Below are 16,086 nucleotides of genomic sequence, written 5' to 3'. Positions count from 1 at the left end.
AAAATATTGGAATAAGTATGTAAGTGAATATTTATTAATACATAAATAAATAGGATATATGTACTTGGGAATGAGACACCTAGACATGAGATTCTTTCCAAATACAACAAATAAATTCTCATTGGTAAATGAGATTGGATAATTCTTTCATCACAAAATTCTAAATGAAATTCTAGATAAGCTTGATGGATGGGAGAGAAAGATCTATTAAGTTTCTTAGCTAGAGAAAGATGCTAAGCTTGGAAAAAGCATAAAAGAACCGTGGGAGAGAAAGGTGGGCTTTTATGGAAAATCATAGGTTAGTGGATAAAAAGATCCACAAAAGAGGGACACTGCTAAAGGAAACTTTATCATGAAAGAAAGGTATTAAATACCCGTTGAAGGGATCAACAGGTGTGGATACCTTGGAAAGAAACTCTCAGCTCGGGGTGAACTGGAAGCTACAGTTCTAGGTCAGGTGGTGAGCGGGTATGGAGTTGCAAGTACCCTAGCTATGTTTTTAATTAGACTGACTATGATTTAACTCTTACATCCCAAGGGATTTGTGGTATATGTTACGTTTTTTGAATTGTTTATGGTTTAAAGAAAAATTATTGAGGATATAGAATGAGTGGTAGTGATACCGAAGTACTAGAATAAGGACTCTGTGATAAGGATAATTTGTCAGTATAGAATACAAATGGAAATTCTCTCCATAATAAACATACTTTCTCATTTATTAGAGTTTGCTTGTTTTTGGTGGCATTATACAATTTATCACTTGTAACAGCTGTAGTGAAAATTCCTTGTAATAAAAGTTAATAAAGGAAAAAATAATAACCACGGTTGATGGGACACTTATTCCAAGTTGAATGTTTGGCAAGACATCCTAGCGGGTGTTCATTTGGTTTTTTATGGCTAAGGAAATTAGCAAAGGCAATAGCTAATGCTTTAGAAAGGCAAAATGTAATTTTTGGCACATTTATTTATGAAAATAATGGAAATTAGGAGAAAAGGGAGGTGAAAGGTCACATTTTTCATGTCAGGAGGAAATTGAAGGAAAATAATGGAAAATGAAGAAAATAGAGGCCTTGTTCATAAAAAGGATTTTGAGGATCAGTTGGTAACCTTTTGTTAGTTGAGCTTTGGAGCTCTCTCATTATTCTCTCTCTCACTCACTCTTGGACACTTAGAATTTTCTTGGAGCATATTGTCATTGGATCAAGAAAGGAAAAGAAGGCAAGAGGATGGCAGGATCAAGCAAGGAAAGGCAGGATTAAGCAACTAAAAAAGGATTCATTGTAGGTATCAATGTGCATGTGTATTTTCATTGCTATATTTGGCATGCATGGTATTGCATGTGGTTTTTTTGTTGTTTTGGCATGAGTTTTTCTAGGTGTAACACTATTTTCAGCCTAGCCTTGCCATTTTCGGATAGGCATGGTGTGATGGGGTTCTCATGTTTTGGTTGCGCTGGATTGCCAGATGAATTTGAAGCTAAGTGGGGTGGATCTCTGAATGATAGAACACATGGCCTAGTGGAATCTGAACTGGACTGTGGATCATGGTAAAGCCACTAGCCTAGTGACCCCTGAGCCAGATTATGGGTTGTGGTAAAGCTAGGATTGTGTTCCCTCGGTGAGCCTAGGAATCCTTGTCGGTGAATGGCAGGATATACGATAAAGCCAAGAGGTGGTTTTCTCTTTGTTGGGCCTAGTAATCTCGGGTTTGGGATATGCGGTAAAGCCTGGAGAGTGGGTCTCGGTTTAGGGCTTAGTGATCTGGGTTTGGATTGCGTAAATCTTGAGAGACTAGGAGGCAAGAAATTTCCTCATGGTGTAGGTGGACAAATCCAATGGAATCCATGCTTTTTTGGCCTAGTGATAAGGTGGAAATCACGGTAAAGCCTACTGTTATGTGTTCATTATGTTGGCCTAGTGATCTGGGATGGATTACGGTAAAACATGGATTATATTGATGAGGGTGAGGTGGTTTAGCCTCGATATGGCCTGGTTGGTTCTTTTGGTTTAAGTCCCACATTCATGCTTGGAATATGGCACGGGGTTGAATGGTTGAAGAGAGATTTGACTCAGCCATTCTATGGTCGGGTGGAAGGTGGAAGTCCCATCCCATGTTTGGTTTTTGCATCATTAATGAAAGGTTATTTCTCCTTGTTTTTCTATGAGAATTTTTATGGATTATATGTGGTCTATATGGCTGTAATTTCATGAGTAATTTTGTTGTTATTATGTTGGTTATATGTGTGTTTTATGAGAGTAGTTATTTATGGCTCTCAGCATGTTTTTTCTTGTAAATGAATGGATAATTTATCTATGGACTAATAGATGGTAATGCAACAAATGGCGTGAGGGAACAATGGTTCCAAGCGATTCTCAGATAAGTATGAGATCTCTACACCTAATTCTATTGTTTACACCTATAGGTTACATGTTGATGATATGTTTAATGAAATGCCTATCATGGGTAGTGGGGATCTGATTAAGGCCTTGTTTAACTTAATTCTTTTGCATCATTGTTTCCCTGTTATTTTACTGCTCCTAAGTTATCATTCCATTTCGGGAATAGACCTGAGATTTGGGCTTGAAAAAGTGGCTCAAATCCTAGGGTCGCTAGCATAACACTGGCAGATTAGGTCTCTAGATGCTGGCAGACAAGCCTGTGAGCATCACCCGATGCAATGAGTGCTAAGTGAACTATTCAAAAATCATGAGAAATTAGTCACTTTACGACTACCTCTCATGGAAATGGTCATACTTTGAATGACTTACTTAACGCAGTTGAATCCCAAAAATGATATCTAATATAATGCACTGCGAAAATCCCCCATACTTAAATTCAAAAAGAGTCAAGGGATCTCTACCTGAATGGTTCATGAGGCACAATACTTGCTAAGGTTTTGCAAATGGGGTAGCAAGCTAAGTGGGCTTGATTGTGGGGAAAAACTCCACAGTTAAGCGCGCTTGAGCCAGAGGAGTTCTGGGATGGGTGACCTCCTGGGAAGTCCTGGTTACCGGGTGCAAGCCCCGGAAGTGATGATTGATGCTATGTGATTCGTTCTCCACATTTCACTAGTTTCAATCCCACTTCTTCACCCCTGTGAGCATCACCCGATGCAATGAGTGCTAAGTGAACTATTCAAAAATCATGAGAAATTAGTCACTTTACGACTACCTCTCATGGAAATGGTCATACTTTGAATGACTTACTTAACGCAGTTGAATCCCAAAAATGATATCTAATATAATGCACTGCGAAAATCCCCCATACTTAAATTCAAAAAGAGTCAAGGGATCTCTACCTGAATGGTTCATGAGGCACAATACTTGCTAAGGTTTTGCAAATGGGGTAGCAAGCTAAGTGGGCTTGATTGTGGGGAAAAACTCCACAGTTAAGCGCGCTTGAGCCAGAGGAGTTCTGGGATGGGTGACCTCCTGGGAAGTCCTGGTTACCGGGTGCAAGCCCCGGAAGTGATGATTGATGCTATGTGATTCGTTCTCCACATTTCACTAGTTTCAATCCCACTTCTTCACCCCTGTGAGCATCACCCGATGCAATGAGTGCTAAGTGAACTATTCAAAAATCATGAGAAATTAGTCACTTTACGACTACCTCTCATGGAAATGGTCATACTTTGAATGACTTACTTAACGCAGTTGAATCCCAAAAATGATATCTAATATAATGCACTGCGAAAATCCCCCATACTTAAATTCAAAAAGAGTCAAGGGATCTCTACCTGAATGGTTCATGAGGCACAATACTTGCTAAGGTTTTGCAAATGGGGTAGCAAGCTAAGTGGGCTTGATTGTGGGGAAAAACTCCACAGTTAAGCGCGCTTGAGCCAGAGGAGTTCTGGGATGGGTGACCTCCTGGGAAGTCCTGGTTACCGGGTGCAAGCCCCGGAAGTGATGATTGATGCTATGTGATTCGTTCTCCACATTTCACTAGTTTCAATCCCACTTCTTCACCCCTGTGAGCATCACCCGATGCAATGAGTGCTAAGTGAACTATTCAAAAATCATGAGAAATTAGTCACTTTACGACTACCTCTCATGGAAATGGTCATACTTTGAATGACTTACTTAACGCAGTTGAATCCCAAAAATGATATCTAATATAATGCACTGCGAAAATCCCCCATACTTAAATTCAAAAAGAGTCAAGGGATCTCTACCTGAATGGTTCATGAGGCACAATACTTGCTAAGGTTTTGCAAATGGGGTAGCAAGCTAAGTGGGCTTGATTGTGGGGAAAAACTCCACAGTTAAGCGCGCTTGAGCCAGAGGAGTTCTGGGATGGGTGACCTCCTGGGAAGTCCTGGTTACCGGGTGCAAGCCCCGGAAGTGATGATTGATGCTATGTGATTCGTTCTCCACATTTCACTAGTTTCAATCCCACTTCTTCACCCCTGTGAGCATCACCCGATGCAATGAGTGCTAAGTGAACTATTCAAAAATCATGAGAAATTAGTCACTTTACGACTACCTCTCATGGAAATGGTCATACTTTGAATGACTTACTTAACGCAGTTGAATCCCAAAAATGATATCTAATATAATGCACTGCGAAAATCCCCCATACTTAAATTCAAAAAGAGTCAAGGGATCTCTACCTGAATGGTTCATGAGGCACAATACTTGCTAAGGTTTTGCAAATGGGGTAGCAAGCTAAGTGGGCTTGATTGTGGGGAAAAACTCCACAGTTAAGCGCGCTTGAGCCAGAGGAGTTCTGGGATGGGTGACCTCCTGGGAAGTCCTGGTTACCGGGTGCAAGCCCCGGAAGTGATGATTGATGCTATGTGATTCGTTCTCCACATTTCACTAGTTTCAATCCCACTTCTTCACCCCTGTGAGCATCACCCGATGCAATGAGTGCTAAGTGAACTATTCAAAAATCATGAGAAATTAGTCACTTTACGACTACCTCTCATGGAAATGGTCATACTTTGAATGACTTACTTAACGCAGTTGAATCCCAAAAATGATATCTAATATAATGCACTGCGAAAATCCCCCATACTTAAATTCAAAAAGAGTCAAGGGATCTCTACCTGAATGGTTCATGAGGCACAATACTTGCTAAGGTTTTGCAAATGGGGTAGCAAGCTAAGTGGGCTTGATTGTGGGGAAAAACTCCACAGTTAAGCGCGCTTGAGCCAGAGGAGTTCTGGGATGGGTGACCTCCTGGGAAGTCCTGGTTACCGGGTGCAAGCCCCGGAAGTGATGATTGATGCTATGTGATTCGTTCTCCACATTTCACTAGTTTCAATCCCACTTCTTCACCCCTGTGAGCATCACCCGATGCAATGAGTGCTAAGTGAACTATTCAAAAATCATGAGAAATTAGTCACTTTACGACTACCTCTCATGGAAATGGTCATACTTTGAATGACTTACTTAACGCAGTTGAATCCCAAAAATGATATCTAATATAATGCACTGCGAAAATCCCCCATACTTAAATTCAAAAAGAGTCAAGGGATCTCTACCTGAATGGTTCATGAGGCACAATACTTGCTAAGGTTTTGCAAATGGGGTAGCAAGCTAAGTGGGCTTGATTGTGGGGAAAAACTCCACAGTTAAGCGCGCTTGAGCCAGAGGAGTTCTGGGATGGGTGACCTCCTGGGAAGTCCTGGTTACCGGGTGCAAGCCCCGGAAGTGATGATTGATGCTATGTGATTCGTTCTCCACATTTCACTAGTTTCAATCCCACTTCTTCACCCCTGTGAGCATCACCCGATGCAATGAGTGCTAAGTGAACTATTCAAAAATCATGAGAAATTAGTCACTTTACGACTACCTCTCATGGAAATGGTCATACTTTGAATGACTTACTTAACGCAGTTGAATCCCAAAAATGATATCTAATATAATGCACTGCGAAAATCCCCCATACTTAAGATTAAGATGTCCAGAACATTAGTGGGACCCAGGGACATGATGTCTGAGTGGCTGACATGTCTCCTGAGGGTTTTGTTGCTAATGTGGATAGGTTGGTTGATGTGTTCTGTTGATTCCACTTCCTTAAGGTCACATAGGAGGTTGAATCCAATCATAGTAGCCTCTCGTCGTATGTTTTCCCCGATCAACTAGCTACTTGGGTGGATGTGTGAGGAGGGTGTTATAGAGTGGTATCAAAGCATGGTTCACCCCTTAGACTGGATGGGTGATGTGTGTCGGTCATGCATGCATATCAGTTGCATGTGTGTCTCCTACACTTGCATTCCATGTGCTTGTTGCATTTACTTGATGATTGATTATGGTTGAAGTAAGGTTGTCATTGAGAATTTTATGTTGATTTTGTGGAATGAATCATCATGTGTATATGATTGGTTACATATTGTTACAGGTCACTTACATGTTGATTTTATGTCACCTACTTACATCGTTGTATGTTAGGCTACATTCTTGTAGGTTTGATTACATGTATCATTCTTTTAGGATGGTTACAAGGATTGATCGCTTATGCTCGACTATATGCGTTTATGCATATTTGTAGTTCATTTGGCATTGCTTATGCATGTTGATAGTTGCATGTGGAGATGTGTACAATGGAAGAATGATTGTTTTAATTCATGAGGTAATAGCATGCATTGTTGATATGGCCTTGCATTGATGACTGGACCCTAACTAGAAAGATGTTTATGTGTTGTTGCATTTATTTGCATATGTCTATATGTTATTATGTTTATGTTATACATGTATCACACTGATTTTTGATATTGCGGACAAGGTATCCTCCCCAAATTATGCTAAGGTATGTTGATTTATTGTGATTTGGTTTATATGACATATTATGCATTGCAGGAAAGAGATCAAATGGCTAGCAAGGTGGTAGACTACATAGAATCTCCCTATGAAGCAGATGGGTAGCATGGTGTGGGGGCACTCTTTTGGTTTGGCAGACACATTGAGAAGCCTAAAGGAAGAGATAAGGAGTTGTAAGGCGGATAATGACCAGATCATATAGACACAAGAGAAACAAGCAGAGGTTAATTCTATACTTCTTCAGAGTTTTTCATACTTTTAACGACAAAGGCCACTTCAGATCAACCATGGAAATGAGGATAGAACTAATGGGCATATGGTAGTAGGTTTCCTGGTAGACACAGGTCGGATAGATATGATACAGTGATAGATGGAAGGTTGTTGGATACTCCAGATAGGAGAAGCGATGGATACATGTACTGTTCTAGCTCTAGTTCTGACAGACATCATGATCGTCATCGCTATCATCCTTACAAGAGGAATTATAGGGGATACTTACCAGATTAATTTAAGAAAGCAAAACCACCTACTTTTCATGGAGATGTGAAGAATCCAGAAGATGCAGAGGCTTGGATAATTGGGATGAGAAAATTCTTTGAGTTTCATGAGTACACAGATAACATAAAGGCCATAGTAGTGATCTTCAGTTTGAAAGGTAAAGCAAACATTTGGTGGGAAGATGTTTAGCAGGTTAGAGACATTAGGACAGATGACTTGAGTTGGTGAGAGTTCAAGAGGATTTTCAGGAAGAAGTACGTGTCAGAAAGGTACTATGACAATAAGGCTAAATAATTCTATGAGTTAAAGATGGGACCAATGAAATATGAAGATTACCTGACCAAGTTTCTGGAACTATTGAGGTATGCACCGTATCTTACTGATGGGAAGGCTAAAGTTCAACGATTTGTAAGTGGTTTTCCATTAGCATTTAGAGATTGGATTGAGTATGATGAGCCTTAGTCACTTGAGGAAGTTATTGGGAACCTAAAGCGTTGTTATGAACAATCGAAGCGTAAGAATGAATCTCAGCAAGGATGGAAAGGGAAAGTCAAAGGTAAAGGTAAATGGAAGCCTAAGAGGACAAGGCCTCAACATGCAAATGAGAAAAAGAATGTGGCACCACAAAATAGATTTAATGCAACTAGATAGGGACATGCGTTGCAACAACAACATAGAGGGGTTGGTACTGGTCGATTCGAGTGTTGGACATGTGGCAAGGAAGACCTTAAGAGATATTTCCCATAGAATCAAGGTGGTAGGCCTGAGATATATAGTGTGCAATAGGCACAAATTTTTTGGGATGTTGGTCATAGTATTTCGTGTATCTATGCAGCAGTGGAAAATAGGCAAGCATACCATAAAGCATCTATCATTGAGATGGACAGTAAGCTTTGTGATCAAGTTATTTCTATTTTGATTGACCCTGGATCTAATTATAGCTATGTTAGTCCTGACTTGGTGGATAAGTGTGGTTTGAGTAAAGAGTTGCATGTAGAGTCTTGGTTAGTGCAATTGGCTACAAATACAAAGAAGCAAGTTCATAATTGGGTAAGAGATTGTGCATTTGATTTGAATGGCGTGCCTGCAACAACACATTTGAATGTATTACTATTGGGATCATACAATATGTTGTTGGGCATGGATTGGTTGTATCTTCATAGAACCAATGTAAACTCTTATGAAAAAGCTATCGAGTGTGTTGATGACAATGGGGAACCAAGAGTCTTGCAATGTAAGAAGAAAGCCACATCAGTTAGGATGGTGACAACTATGTAAGCAAAGCGTAGCCACAGGAAAGGGTGCATGCTATTCACAATGCACATTTAAAGTGACAAGGGTAAGGAGGTTGAAGATAAAGATGTGTTGAGCAGGTGCCCAGTTCTACAACAGTGCAGGGATGTATTTCTTGAGGACATTTCAGAGTTACCACCTCATAGGGAGGTAGAATTTTGTATTGAGTTAGTGCCAGGGGAAACTCCAACATCAAAAGGACGTTACAGGATGAGTTGGATGAGTTAAAGTTGCAATTGAAGGAAATGTTGGACAAGGGATACATTAGGCCAAGTGTATCACCTTGGGGCACACTCATATTGTTTGTGAAGAAGAAATATGTACTCTTAGACTATGCATTGACTACAGGCAGTTGATCAAAGTGACCGTTAAGACCAAATACCCTTTGTTGAGGATTGATGACTTGTTCGATCAACTGAAGGGAGCAGCATTGTTCTCAAAGATTGATTTGAGATTCGGATACCATCAGGTACGAATTAAAGAGGAAGACATTTATAAGACAACTATCTAGACTAGGTATGGGCATTATGAGTTTGTTGTAGTTCCATTTGGATTAAGTAATGCTCTATCTACATTTAAGTGCTTGATGAATAATGTGTTGCGTCCGTATTTGGATAAGTTTGTTACTGTTTTCATTGATGATATACTGGTATATTCTAAAAATGAGGAAGAGTATGATGAACATTTAGCAACAGCGTTGAGGTTGTTGAGGGAGCATCAATTGTATGCTAAGCTCAACAAGTGTAGTTTCTTTTAGATTGAGGTACATTACTTGGGGCATGTGGTCTCCAAGGAGGGCATTGCAGTAGATCCAGAGAAGATAAGAGCCATCATGGAGTGGGTAGCTCCTAAGAGTGTGGATGAGGTGAGATCTTTCATGGGTCTGGTAGGCTATTATCGGAGGTTCATTGGGAAATTCTCGTAGATTTATTATTCTATTACATCACTGCAGAGGAAAGGTAAGAAGTTTGAATGGACAAAGGAGTGTGAGGCTAACTTTGAGTAGCTTAAGCAGTTGTTGACACATGCACTAGTGCTATAGATTGCAGATCTGGACAAAGAGTTTGTAGTATGCACAAATGCTTGCAAGAGAGGACTTGGTGGAGTCCTTATGCAAGATGGATAAGTGGTATTCTATGAGTCAAAAAAGCTTAATGAGAATGTGCAGAACTACCCGACACATGATTTGGAGTTAGCAACGATCATACATTCATTAAAGATGCAGAAGCACTATCTTCTTGGCAGGAGGTTTGTACTGATGAGTGATCATATTGGGTTGAGGTACTTGTTTGACCAGCCGAATCTGAACGCTAGGCTAGATGGTTGGCCATGATCAATGAGTTTGATTTTGAAATTAGGTTCATCAAAGGTAAAGAGAATAGGGTGGCAGATGCTCTCAACAGGCGAGTACATGTAAATCACTTGGTAGCTATGAGATCTTATGGGACATATCTACATGATAGGATCTTTCAGGCAGGTCAGCAGGATGTAAGGTATATGGAGATTGTGTGCAGGTTGCATTAGGGTGCTGGTATAGGTATAGGTGATATTACAGGTATAGGTGCATGTGCACAGGGTATGGATTATTGTCTTACATCAGATGGATTGGTTAGATTCAAAGACATGATATATGTGCCAGATAGCAACGAGCTCAAGAAGGTGATATTGAGAGAGTTTCATGCGAATTTTTTTTTAGGTCACCCCGGTTACCAGAAGACACTAACAACAATGAAGATATTTTTCTATTGGTTGGATTTGGAGAGGGATGTAGTAGAGTTCGTGGCTAGATGTTTTGATTTGCAGCATGTGAAGGTAGAATGTAAACATCCAGGTGGATTGCTACAACGGATTGTGATTCCAGAGTGGGAATGCGAGGTCATTTCCATGGACTTCATGACAAGGTTTTCAAAGACAGTGAGACAAAATGATTCCATCACGGTTGTTGTGGATAGGTTAACAAAGGTTGCAAACTTCATTCCCGTAAAGTCTACAATCTGAGCTAGCAATGTAGCATAGGTATTCATCCAAGATATGGTCATATTGCATGGTGTTCCAAAGAATATTGTGTTAGACAGGGATGCAAAGTTCACTTCCAATTTTTGGAAGTTGTTTGCAGGTTTGCGCATAGAGTTGGCCTTCAGTACAAATTATCATCCATATAAAGATGGATAGACAGAAAGGGTCAACTAGATATTGGAGGACATGTTGAGGATGTATGTGATGCATCAACAATGAAAGTGGGAAGAGTATCTCCCCTTGGTAGAGTTTGCATACAACAATGTTTATTAGGAGTCATTGAGGATGAGTCCTTTTGAGGCATTGTATGGGCAGAGTTGCAATACTCCCATCAGTTGGAGTGATCTGGTTAATAGGGTGTTGATTTGACCAGAGATGTTGTCAGACATGGAACAAGAAATGATGGTTATAAAGAAAAATCTAAAGGCAACACAGGATAGACAAAAAATCCATGCAGATCGGAATAGGTTGTTTAAGGAGTTCAAGGTTGGGGAACAAGTGTACTTACACATCAAACCGAAGAAGAGCTACTTGCACACTGGATCATGTGCCAAGATGGCATAGCGGTTTTGAGGACCCTTCAGTATCATTAAGAGGATTGGTCCAATAGCCTATCGACTTGGATTTCCTCCGACAGTGAAAGTCCATGATGTTTTCCATGTGTCATTGCTTAAGAAGTATGTTAAGGATGTTGATCATGTGATTGACTGGTCTGTATTGTAGGTGGAACCAGATGGAGAATTCTAGCTAGAGCCTCAATGTATATTGCAGAAAAAGGTGCTCATGCTCTGGAACCAAGAAATCAAGAAAGTTAAAGTGTAGTGGAAGCACTTTGGGCCCGATGAAGCTTCATGGGATATGGCAGATCAGATTTGAGCTATGTATCCTTCCTTGTTTTCCAGTTGAGGCAAAGCAGTTTTGGTATGGTATTTTGGGTATATGTCTTGGTATATGTTTTGGTATATTTTTTGGTGATGTTTCTATATGTACATATGTATATGGATGTAAATACCACCATGAGTTAAGTTATGAAGCTCCAATAAGAGGTATGTGTGTCATGTTATTACTTTTTCATGTTGTTATGTTGTCATGATGGTTGTCTTTCAGCAGGGTGATCATTGTAAATACTGCATTGAGCTATGTTATAAAGCTCCATGTGTAGTATGTTTTCTTTTCAATGGTTTTGTTGAGGCCTTGGTGTGGTCTAACACCAAGGATGGTGTTCCCGAAGGGGGAGGGTTCTGTAACAACCCTGGTGAAATTTCCATGTAACAAAAGTTAATAAAGGAAAAAATAATAACCATGGTTGATGGGATACTTATTCCAGGCTGAATGTTGGGGAAGACATCTTGGGGGGTGTTCATTTGGTTGTTTATGGCTAAGGAAATTGGAAAAGGAAATGGATTAGGATTTGGAAAGGAAAAATGGAATTTTTGGCACATTTATTTATGAAAATAATGGAAACTACGAGAAAAGGGAGGTGAAAGGTCATAGGTTGCATGTGAGGAGGAAAGTGAAGGAAAATAATGGAAAATGAAGAAAATAGAGGCCTCATTCATAAAAAGGCTTATGAGGATTAGTTGATAATCTATTGTTAGTTGAGTTTTGGATCTCTCTCTCCCTCTCTATCTCTCTCTCTCTCTCTCTCTCTCTCTCTTGGACACTTAGAGTTTTCTTGGAGCATATTGGCGTTGGAGTAAGAAAGGCAAAGAAGGCAAGAGGAAGAAAAGATCAAGCAAGGAAATGTAGGATCAAGTAGATATAGCAAGATTCATTGCAGGTATTGACGCACATGTGTATTTTCCTTACTATATTTCACATGCATGGTATTGCATTTGGTTCTTTTGCTGTTGTGGCATGGAGTTTTCTAGGTGTAACAATATTTTCAGCCTAGCGTTGCCATTTTCAGATAGCCACGGTGTGTTGGGGTTCTCATGTTTTGGTTGAGATGGATTGTTGGATGGATTTGAAGCTGAGTGAGGTGGATCTTTGAATGATTGAGAACATGGCCTAATGGTCCCTGAACCAGACTGTGGATCACGGTAAAGTCACTGGCCTAGTGACCCCTAAGCCAGACTTTGGGTTGCAGTAAAACCTGGATTGTGTTGCCTCGGTGGGCCTAGGAATCCTTGTTGGTGAATTGTAGAATATAGGGTAAAGACAAGAGGTGGTTTTCTCTCTATTGGGCCTAGTAATCCTGGGTTTGGGATATACGGTAAAGCCTAGAGAGTGGGTATTGGTTTAGGGCCTCGTGATCCAGGTTTGGATTGCGATAAAGCATGAGAGACTAGTAGGTAGGAAAATTCCTCACGGTGTAAGTGGAGAAATCCGGTGGCATCCATGCTTGTTTTTCCTAGTGATCGGGTGGAGATCACGATAAATCCTATTATGGTGTGTTCATTGTGTTGGCCAAGTGATCATGGATGGATTATGGTAAACCCTGGTTTCTATTGATGAAGGTGAGGTGGTTTAGCCTCGATATACCCTGGTTGGTTCTTTTGGTTTGAGTCCCACATTCATGCTCGAAATATGGCACGGGGGTGAATGGATGAAGAGAGATTTGGCTCAGTCATTCTATGGTCGGGTGGAACATGGAAGTCCCATCCCAGGTTTGGTTTTTGCATCATTAATGAAAGGTTATTTCTCCTTGTATTTCTATGAGAATTTTGATGGATTATATGTGGTCTATATGGTTGTACTTTCATGAGTATTTATGTTGGTTATATGTGTGTTTTATGACAACAACTATGTATGGATATCAACATGTTTTTCCTTGTAAATGAATGAATAATGTATCTATGGCCTAATAGATGGTAATGTGACAAATGGAATGAGGGAATAATGGTTAATAAAGATTATTAGATAATTATGAGATCCCTACACTTAATTCTATTGTTTACACTTGTAGGTTACATGTTGATGATATGTTTGACAAAATGCTTGTCATGGCTGGTAGGGATCTGATTAAGTTATTGTTTAACTTATTTCTTTTGCATCATTATTTCCCTGTTCTTTTACTTCTCCTGAGTTATAATTCCATTCCGGGCAGTGACCTGGGCTCTGGGCCTGAAAAAGTGGATCAAATCTCAGGGTTGCTGGCATAACACTGGAAAATTGGGTCTCTGGACACTGGCAGGCAAGCCTGTGAGAGCAACTTTAGGTTTCTGGATGCTATCATGCCTATAGAATGAGAGCGACTAAGGCTTAAGATGTCCAGAACATCAATCAGAACCAGGGACAGGATGTCTGAGTGGCTGACATGCCTCCTGAGGGTTTTGTTGCTGATGTGGATAGGCTGGTTGATGTGTTTCATCGAATCCACTTCCTTAAGGTCACATGGGAAGTCGAATCCAATCATAGTAGCCTCTCGTCACATGTTTACCCTAGTTGGTTGGTTACTTGGGTAGATGTGTGATAAGGGTGTTACACAGCTTCTTGGGAAATATGAATATCATTAAAGTAGTATGGATTATTTTAGTATCAACTTACTCGAGAATCAGAGAGTTAATTTGGTAGATTCAAAACATATGTAGAATTTTGCTATAGTAAAAGTTAATTTAGCAGATTTGGGATGTGTATGAAAAAAAATTCTTAATCCGTTTAAGTATTGAAGCAGAACCTTAATAGCTACGCAAAGTTATTGTTGGATGTTGTCACACAGAGTGTCTAGGCACCACGACAACGCTCAGAGTAAGGATTGTCACTCTAATCCTTACTCACTCTATTTAGATTCTCTCCTAGACAAGTCAAGGGGGTAGTCCCTGGGGTGAATGAATGAGGATAACATGTGAAACATAGGCTCTAGGAGACTTAAAGATGGACAACTTGATGAATGTAAATGAGTCCTGGTTAACTGAGATGGATAGATCTAATAAAATAAGACACAACCACAAGATAAAAATGATTTTAGACCAATGCCTTATAGTCAATTAACCATAAACTAGATAAAAACAAGTTACCCAGAGCAATTTATAGATGTGGTGAAAGTGATGATCATGATGATTAAATGTAAATGCCCAAAAATGCAATATGTCCTAGCAATTAAATCCCATGAAGAATTATGAAAATTAACTGCTAAGCGATGATTCTAGATTAAAAATGATTTTATTCAATAACCCAGATCTAGAATAATTTATCATTCTCCAATAGTCAACGATTTTAAAACATTAATCACGCCTAACAATAGAGAAATCACTAGTGTGAAAGGACACCAAGGAACTTTAGATTAACAATTTAATTATTCCTTAGGCAATTAATTTAATGTGGTAAAATGAAGAAATTAAATTTTTTAATGTGACCAAAAATAACAAAATCAAAAGGACTTTAATAAATTAAAATTTTTAATGGGCCATAGACCACAAAAGTTTAATTTTTTAAATGCAAAAGTGTAGGTCCTCTTATGATTTAATTCCTTAGTGTCGTGTGCTTAGAAAGAAGCTCTTGTGTAATTTTTATTCAGATAATAAAGGAAGACTTTGGGGTTAAGTTTTGCTGGTGTTACTCTTCATGGGAATACTGTAAGATGTGTTGTTTTCATGCATAATTTTTTTAGCCATTGATGATAGCTTCTGAAGAGTGAATTGAGTACAGGTATCTTGCTAAGTCGTTGGGGTTTGAGTGATAATTTAAATTTTGAATGTAATAGCAGGTATCTCTATTTATCTGAATTTTATTATAATTTTCTCGCTTTATTTTAATGGATGGATTGAGTTTTGCAGGAAAATCTTGATTTTAGATCCTTGAGCGTTAGGGGAAGTTTTCAATTGGACAACCCAACTCCCAATTGTGTTTTTTGAAGAGCTTAGTAAAATTAATCCTGAGCTTATCATAAGATTTTTTTGGTGATGCATGAAGGGTTTCGAGTTAGCACCTCTTTGAAATTTAAAAAATTAATTTTGTGTGTGGGAAATTGATAGATCTGGCTGTTGAGAGCCTTAGATTATCAGATCTGGGAGCGAAGTTAGACTCATACTCCCCAGATCTAATAGATCTACCATTCTTGTGCAGTTTGTAAATTCAGTAATTTTTTTTCTAACATGGGTTTTTCTGGGTTTTAGTTTTTTTATCATAGTACATATCAAGTTTATTAAGATGGTTTTCGGCAATAATCACATCAAAATTCATTTGTCGACGCGTTTCGAACCAACAAGTATGGTTCATCGTTAGGACAAGATGAAGAATCAGATCAAGGCAACAAGTTAAATAGAGAGATCAATCATTCAATGGCTATAAAAACGATGATCACATTAAAATTCATTTGTCGACGTGTTTCGAACCAACAAGTGTGGTTCATCGTCAGGACAAGATGAAGAATCAGATCAAGGCAGCAAGTTAAATAGAGAGATCGATCATTCAACGACTGTCGACAAATGAATTTTGATGTGATTATTTCCGAAAACCATCTTAATAAACTTGATATGGATCACAAAAGTCATGCAACTACAGATTTGAGGTGGAAATTTGTATAGATCCTATATCTAGGCCCTAGAGCATAAGATCTGGATCTTTGGGG

Source organism: Pinus tabuliformis, chromosome 1_1 (assembly GCF_031772625.1).
Source record: "Pinus tabuliformis cultivar Carrire ecotype Pingquan chromosome 1_1, CPIR1, whole genome shotgun sequence".
Classification (NCBI taxonomy): Eukaryota; Viridiplantae; Streptophyta; class Pinopsida; order Pinales; family Pinaceae; genus Pinus; species Pinus tabuliformis.
The sequence above is the reverse complement of the archived record's forward strand: the minus strand, read 5'-3'. Positions refer to the sequence as shown.